The following is a 7,470-nucleotide window of genomic DNA, read 5'->3' on the forward strand; positions in this document are numbered from 1 at the left end:
AACAGTGACATCGTTGCTGCAGGACAGCGATTTAACTGCAAAATGGCAGAGGCATTTGGTGACCATGCTTTTATAAATAGGAATATAATCAGAATACAAGCAGTGGCAATCAGCTGAGCCCCCTGCAAAGAGACGCACTGCAAATAAGGCGCAGACTGACTCAGATCGACCGCAACGTGTTGAGTGTTGTTTTACAAATTAGATGGCAATTATTCAAAACACCTTCACTAGTCTGTGGTCTTAGAGTGACTGCAGTCAGCCAGTATCTGGTGAATGGAATGCTGCCTGACTTAACTGGCATTGAGACGGCCAGTCTAAAAACAAATGTAAATTTTTTAAATTTACGTTTAAATAAGCAAAGCACAAATTAACTTCTGTAGTAGCACGCAGAGAGATGTGATAGCAGGGGGTTGACAAACCCACAGGGATGACTTGATGAGCCACAAGTGTGCATACCATGAGCACAACTCACAAACGTAATGACACTAATAAAGGCGGGGGAAAAATAGAAGACCAGGGAGAACACAAAGGACGCAGACGATTGGAAATTTGAATCAGGCTAAATGAGAAAATATCACACACCTGTTAAAAACATAACAATAAAATCTCACTTCAGTTCCATTTTGGCTTCAGGATTTTGGCTTCCTGACATTTTGGATCCCATTCTGGGAGAGCTACCCAATCACAAGCTCCAAAACAGTCCAACTTTTTTGAAAAATGGCCTTTTCTATTGATGGGACAAGCTCTGGAGTGGACCAAGCAGAATATTACAGTTAAAAACATGCAGGGGTTTGACATGAGACTTGGCAGTCCTTAATACATCCCAACATATTTTATCACCCATGTAGTCTCATGTGAAGCATTGTCTCACAGCTACTTGGAAACTTGAAATGTGATGGATGCTACATTTTTTAAAGTTTGTTGTCAGCCTGGATTCGAACCAGTAAGTCTTTTCCAAGTTTCACTGGGAAAAGGCTGCTTTTGTCATTATACACTATTCTACAAATGGCTTTAAGGGAAAAGCCCTGCAAAAAATGTGTATCTATATTAAGTTCTGACATGTGTTTGTCAGGGAAGAAGCTTTACTACCTTAACAAAGACCTTTTAGCAAAACGTATCCTCGTTCTTTATTCTTATGCTTAAAAATGTCTCCTACTCCCACAAACCGGTTTTTCCTATACTCTTGGGCATGACTGACCACCATAGCTTTAATTATAAAAGAAAGCAGAGACCTTGGACGAGTTTCAAGTCACAAAGCACATCACTTGAGTTTTTAAGCAAGGATTTCTGTCTAGGGCAGCGTTGTGCTATACTGCACATTATATATCCTCCCTCATTTTCTCCTCTCTCTTTTCTCTTTCTCTATAATCACGGAGTGATGTTTTGACTGGCCAAATCCCCACCATTTCTTCCGAGGTTAGCACACAGTCTATCTTAAAGGCTCGGGCCGATCTTTTTTAAACGAACCTCTAGATCATGTTACCTCCACCCAACAGGCAGCTCCATTGATCTTGTTGGGCTCGTTGTGGCCTCCACCAAGTGCGCACTGTTCGTGCAGATTTTCCTTCTCATGCACTCCCTGTCATGCTGCTCTCTCTTTTAAGTGACATGTTTAAGGTTGGTAATTAAGCCCAGATCAAAGTGCTTCTACTTCTTAGGTGTGTGAAAAGGCAAGGAGTCAAAAGCTAGTAGTTAGTAAACCTAACAGCCAAGGTATTACTAAGAAAAAGGAAAAGAGGTAAGATGCACCAACACTTTATTCTTTGCTGGAAACATGTAATCATTTGAAAGAGGATAAGTTGGAAGTTCGCACATTACTAAAGCCACATCTTATCAAAACAGTACCTAAATAAGACACTGGTGCCCAAACAAACTTTCCCCAGATGAAAAGAAAATGGCCTGGAAAAAAACCCTGTTCTTAAATGAAGTTTTGCACTGTATGTCTTTAAAGCAGGCTTTGGTATTTGTCCATCAGGGTGGTGAACACCCATGGACGTACAGTACAAACAACATTAGAATAGAATAGAATAGAATTCAACTTTATTGTCATTGCACATGCACAGGTACAGGGCAACGAAATGCAGTATTACTCAGTATTTCCAGCAATGCTTGGTATGTGCCTTACATTTCCCTCTTCATGCAACACAGATCTGAGAACATTGTGTTCTTGTATCAGTGTTAATAACTGTGAAGCGATACCAGTCTGCACGTGAGGGGAAGTGCGTCCAAATCCTGGGAGATGATGAGTTCCTCCTCTGGTTCATCATCAGTGTCCCCTCTAACCCAAACATAACATTTACAAAAGGGAAAAAGAAGCACATGGCCCACTATGGACTGATGTAAATATTATTGGGAAAAAGTTTGCCCAAGCAGGGAAGAGATAAGCAATAAAACCGCAATGTATCAGAATGGAAATCGGCACAGAGCAGCTTCGGCATCGCACGGACTGTAATTTATGACTTTCAACTTGGCAAGATTTTGAACTTGGCGTCTGCTTCTGCTGACTGCCTCTTATGAACCCAGAGAGCATCCAGCACACACGGGTACAAACAATCTCGCCCTAATACTCAGGGTAAAATAAACATGGATTAGATTTCTGTTGAGCCAGCAGATTGTTGGAGATAAGAGGAAGAAGACACTGGAAAAAAGGGGTAGAAAAAATACTCATGAACACTTTATTTCTTCTAAATAATATTTATTATATTTGGCTCCATCTCTGATTGAAAAAACAAGATAGGTATGACACCATCAAAGAAGAACACCGTTAAGATGCCTCATGCTTGCCTATGCTTACTGTTTTAGGTTGTATGTTAATATAGTTGAAAGAGTCTTCTAGAGACTGATAAGAAAATGAGCTCAAACACTGCCATGTGTTACACTTAGAGAGCAAAACGGTACTCACATGCACAAATAACACTGGGTGTCTGGGTGTTATCAGATATAATTCTCAAGCATCCTTGTAGCAAAGCCTGGGTACTAATGCAATCCTAAAGGACTCAATAAAAATATATGCACTTTACTCAAGCCCTTTCTTAAGTAGGCTAAAGGTGCAACATGAAGTTTGATGACTGCACCCATAAAACTCAAAAACCATAATTGATTTAAAGTTGGCAGATCTCCCCCTGTAGGCAGTGCCTATGATGTGTCAGGTAATTTTATATCGCTCCCTGGAAGTCTCATCCTAACCACCTGTAATGCATGAACTTCTTTTCAAGGAAGAGAACAAAGCCACAGAAACCAAACCTGGTTAGTGTCATGGTTGTTCTCCAACAACTATGTTGGTGTGGCTGTAAAACTTGTCTGCAGGGAAATTCACAGATTGACAGGCGTACATCAACAGAACAGGACTTCACAGCATGACCTAAAAATAGAGTGGCAATCAGTTGATGAAGGTTCTGTTTTAGGAATATCACTGGCACAGGCCACAAAAGTTGCTGCAGATGACAACTTTGGTGATCCCTTCACTTTGCATCTAGTGCTTAAAACAGGTTGGATTTCAATTGAAAAAAAATTATTTACATAAATTATTCAGATTTCTTTGTTCCTCAAAGGAGTATCCAGTCTTTAAGTCTGACATCATTAGACGTTTCCGGGTCCAAACTCTGCTTCAGGTCCCAAAGTCAAACAAACACTGTGGCACCACTGAGAGTTACAAACTGTCTAAATTATTTCATCTTTAATAAAATGATCAGTGTAGCTGCTCTACCAGGTGTAACAATTAAGTTTAACATCCAGGCATCCATGAAAACAGAATTTATGAAGTTTAACAGAGTTTGACCTTAGCATTGAGTTAGCTTGCTAGTTTCCATATAAAGATGATGCACCATGTTCTGATTGAGAGATTTCTGAAAAATTAAAACGTACTGCTCTGCTATCATAAATGAAGGCTGAAAACTATAGAGTAGTGATGTTTGTGGGATTACTGAATTTGGGCTACCTGGTATAATGATGTGCTACATGGTGACTAGCTACATGGCTATGGTTAGCATAATATAAACACAGTGAAGCTGGAGGATGAACGCTAACTTTTTTCCACTCGATAAATGCAATCGCATGGCAGGATGCTATAAATGGACCGATCTTCAGTCAGGAGAACAACTGAGATAATCCATCCACAATATGAGGTTAGTCACTAATATACTGCTGCATGGGCTGGGCTGAAGTTACATCGTAAGGTTTTAAAAACTGAACGTCACTGACTTTTTTTAGGGGCTTGTTCAGATTAAACAGAACAGTGTGTTTCCCAACCTTTTGGAGCCAGGGCACATATTTGACATTTAAAAAAATCACACGGCACACCACCAAACAGAAATGTCACAAAAAGTATAGTGATAATTTTTCCCCACCCACCAGGTATAGTGGAATTGGCTCAGTTTTTCCCCAGTATACCCTTTTTGCTTTCTTCTGACCACTACTCATGCAAGGGCCTTCATCTGGGTCGGAATTTTCTCCAGCACCCAGGTCAGATTGACTACTTTTTCTTTTCACATATGCTGCTTCATCTCACAGCATGACTGTTATGTAATTTCTTCTTCGTTGTCTTCTGTTTTACTGTCAGTTGGTGACCCATTTAATCAGAGCAGGTAGTTAAGCTGCCCTCTAGTGGAAGAAAATGCAATTGTTCCGCCCGTTACTCACACTGGTCGCTTAGAGTATTAATCAGGTGGAACCAGATAATCTTCCACGGCACACCTGATCATTTCTCACAGTGGTTGGGAAACACTGAAATAGAACAAGATACAAAGCATTAAAAAATGTTAAAAACACAACAGCCTTAATAAACACAGAGTAGTTTGGACCCTGAAGCAGGTTTCATACGTCATCACTTAACAACAGGATCGCTCACCTTAGTGATTCCCTCAGTTTTACACACCACCACCAATCTACGTGGATAACCTGGTGCATTGGTGCTCATATTAATCTGTAAATTGTCATGATGCATCTGACTTTTGGTCTAGCCTCATTATAAATTCAAAGTTCCAAATAATTTTTCATTGTATTATTTGTAATTCCATCATTTGTCTTCGCAACAAGCATTGGAGCATCACACACTCATTACTATGGTTGAGCGAGCCAAGATGAGAGCAATGCATTATTTAGAGGCAATGTGGTGGATTTGAATGACAGGCAATCAAATCAGGGCCTCTCGTTACCTTTAACGTAACAGAAAAGTTAGTCTTACTGCACCTACCTGTAATCATGATCCTTCTACTTGTAAAACTCTGTCAGTGACCCCAATTGTGTGGTTTGAGTATTTTTCTAAACATTACTTCACAGAAAAAATGTGACCTTTTAATACAGACAGAAGAACTTTTGCCTCTGGGAAAAAAAAGAAGCAATTTCCGGTTGAATCACATCTTATAAAAAGTCCCCTTTGGTTTAATCACTTCACAGCTGGCTGAAATGGCTTTAGTGCCAGTTTTCCTTCCTGCAAAGATGCCCTGTCTTCTCTTATTTCGAGATGTGTCAAGTCTAGAAAGTCCAAGAGCAGCTGATGAACTTCTTTTCTGGTCTTTTTATAGCATTAGAAACCAAACTCAGAGAAAATAAAAAAGAAACTATACACTCAGGAAGAAAGGGGCTTATATACATTACTATACTTGCACTGAACCATCAAAGTCTGTATCTCTTTCACTAAGTGTGTCTCATATCAGAAGCCTATAATTTCATTTGGACAATAAAGTATTGCTTTCTTTGCCTTTGATCATCCATATTTTATCTGCTTTGATCATTTTGCCAGTGTTGGATGACAGCATGCGATAAAATAGAGGAATACTTGACAAGAAACAGATTAAAAAAGAGGGAGATTGATGAGCTTTTGTTGAGATTTGGATACAGTCCTTTTCACGTGACTCTGACCAGGCCTGTGAAAAATAAGTACACCCTTACTGCTGCAATAGTAATTAAGAAGCGGCAGCCAGGTGCTACTAAGCAAAGACACTCAATTAATTGATCACCAGCAAGTGTGAGCACCTCTGCAAAAACAGAGGTTTTGTCAGTTTGTTGGTCTGGAGCATTCAGGTGTGTGTTAACACAATGCAACAGTTTTTCCAGGAATAGACAACCCATCCATCCGCTTCCACTTATCCTTTTCAGGGTCACGGGGGGCGCTGGAGCCTATCCCAGCTGTCATAGGGCGAGAGGCAGGGTACACCCTGGACAGGTCGCCAGTCTATCGCAGGGCCAACACACAGGGACAGACAACCATTCGCACTCACATTCACGCGCACATTCACACCTAGTGGCAATTTGGATTATCCAATTAACCTATCCCCACAAGCTGCATGTCTTTGGACGGTGGGAGGAAGCCGGAGTACCCGGAGGGAACCCACACAAACACGGGGAGAACATGCAAACTCCACACAGAAAGACCCCGGCCTGATGGTGGAATTGAACTCAGGACCTTCTTGCTGTGCAGCAACAGTGCTAACCACCGTGCCACCGTGCTGCCCAATAGGGCATAGACAACCCAGCAAATTCAAATAGCTGAAAGTCAGAAAAAAGAGGCTAAGGTAATCAATAATAATAATTTGGTGAATATGAACAAATCACAAGACTTCTGCAATGTCCTTCGGACACATTTGAAGGTGTTTGGCCACAATTCACAGTGCCACAAATGCCACAAAAAACCCAAACAGATACCAGCTAATAGCGTGGTGGTGGAGAGGTCATGACTTTGGCTTGTTTTGCAGCCACAGGACCTGGGCACCTTGCAGTCCCTGATTTGACCATGAGCTTCTCTGAACAGCAAAGTTTTCTAGAGAGCTCATCTGTCCAACTGCTTAAGCTTGAATCAGCCTGGGTCATACAACAGGACAATGCTCGAAAGGACAAAAAGAATCAAAGTATTGCGAAGGCCCAGTTAAAGTTCAGACCTCAACCTGACTGAAATGCTGTGGTTGGAGCTTCAGAGAGGTTTGCGCAAACGAGTGCCCACAAATCATAATGAACTGAAACAACGCTGTGAAAGAGAGTGGGCCAAAATTTCCACCCAATTTTGTGAGAGATGGATAAAATCACACAGAAAACTGATGACTGTATGTGTGTTTTCAAATAACAGCACCCTTAAAAGATGATGAATGTTAGAGCTTAACTTTCATATTATTAGAACGGTACATGAGGCACTCCAAATAGCAAAATTAATCAATAACCTGATGAAGTAAGAGGCCTCATTGCTCAGCCTGTGTCTGTTCTTAGGTGTTACTGGCAGTGACTAAGCCTGCCAAGCTCCGGACACTGATCTGAAGATCAAAAGAAGACATTTCCTGATATTTAATTTGTCCACAGCTTTGATGTGTCATGGCTTTACCCCTTATGAATAATCCATTTATGGCTGATTGAAGACTGCCAAGGTTGTACAGCTATCATAACAAAGCAGCAGGTTATCATCGACGAGGTCTGTGAGACCAGCTTCTCTGCAGCCAAGAGAGGGCAAGAGAGTGTGAACAATGTGATCATCACAACTGGTAA

The sequence above is a fragment of the Diplotaxodon limnothrissa genome, linkage group LG16 (genome assembly GCF_057381915.1).
Source record: "Diplotaxodon limnothrissa isolate DT_005_m linkage group LG16, D_limnothrissa_male_GT1.1, whole genome shotgun sequence".
Taxonomy (NCBI): Eukaryota; Metazoa; Chordata; class Actinopteri; order Cichliformes; family Cichlidae; genus Diplotaxodon; species Diplotaxodon limnothrissa.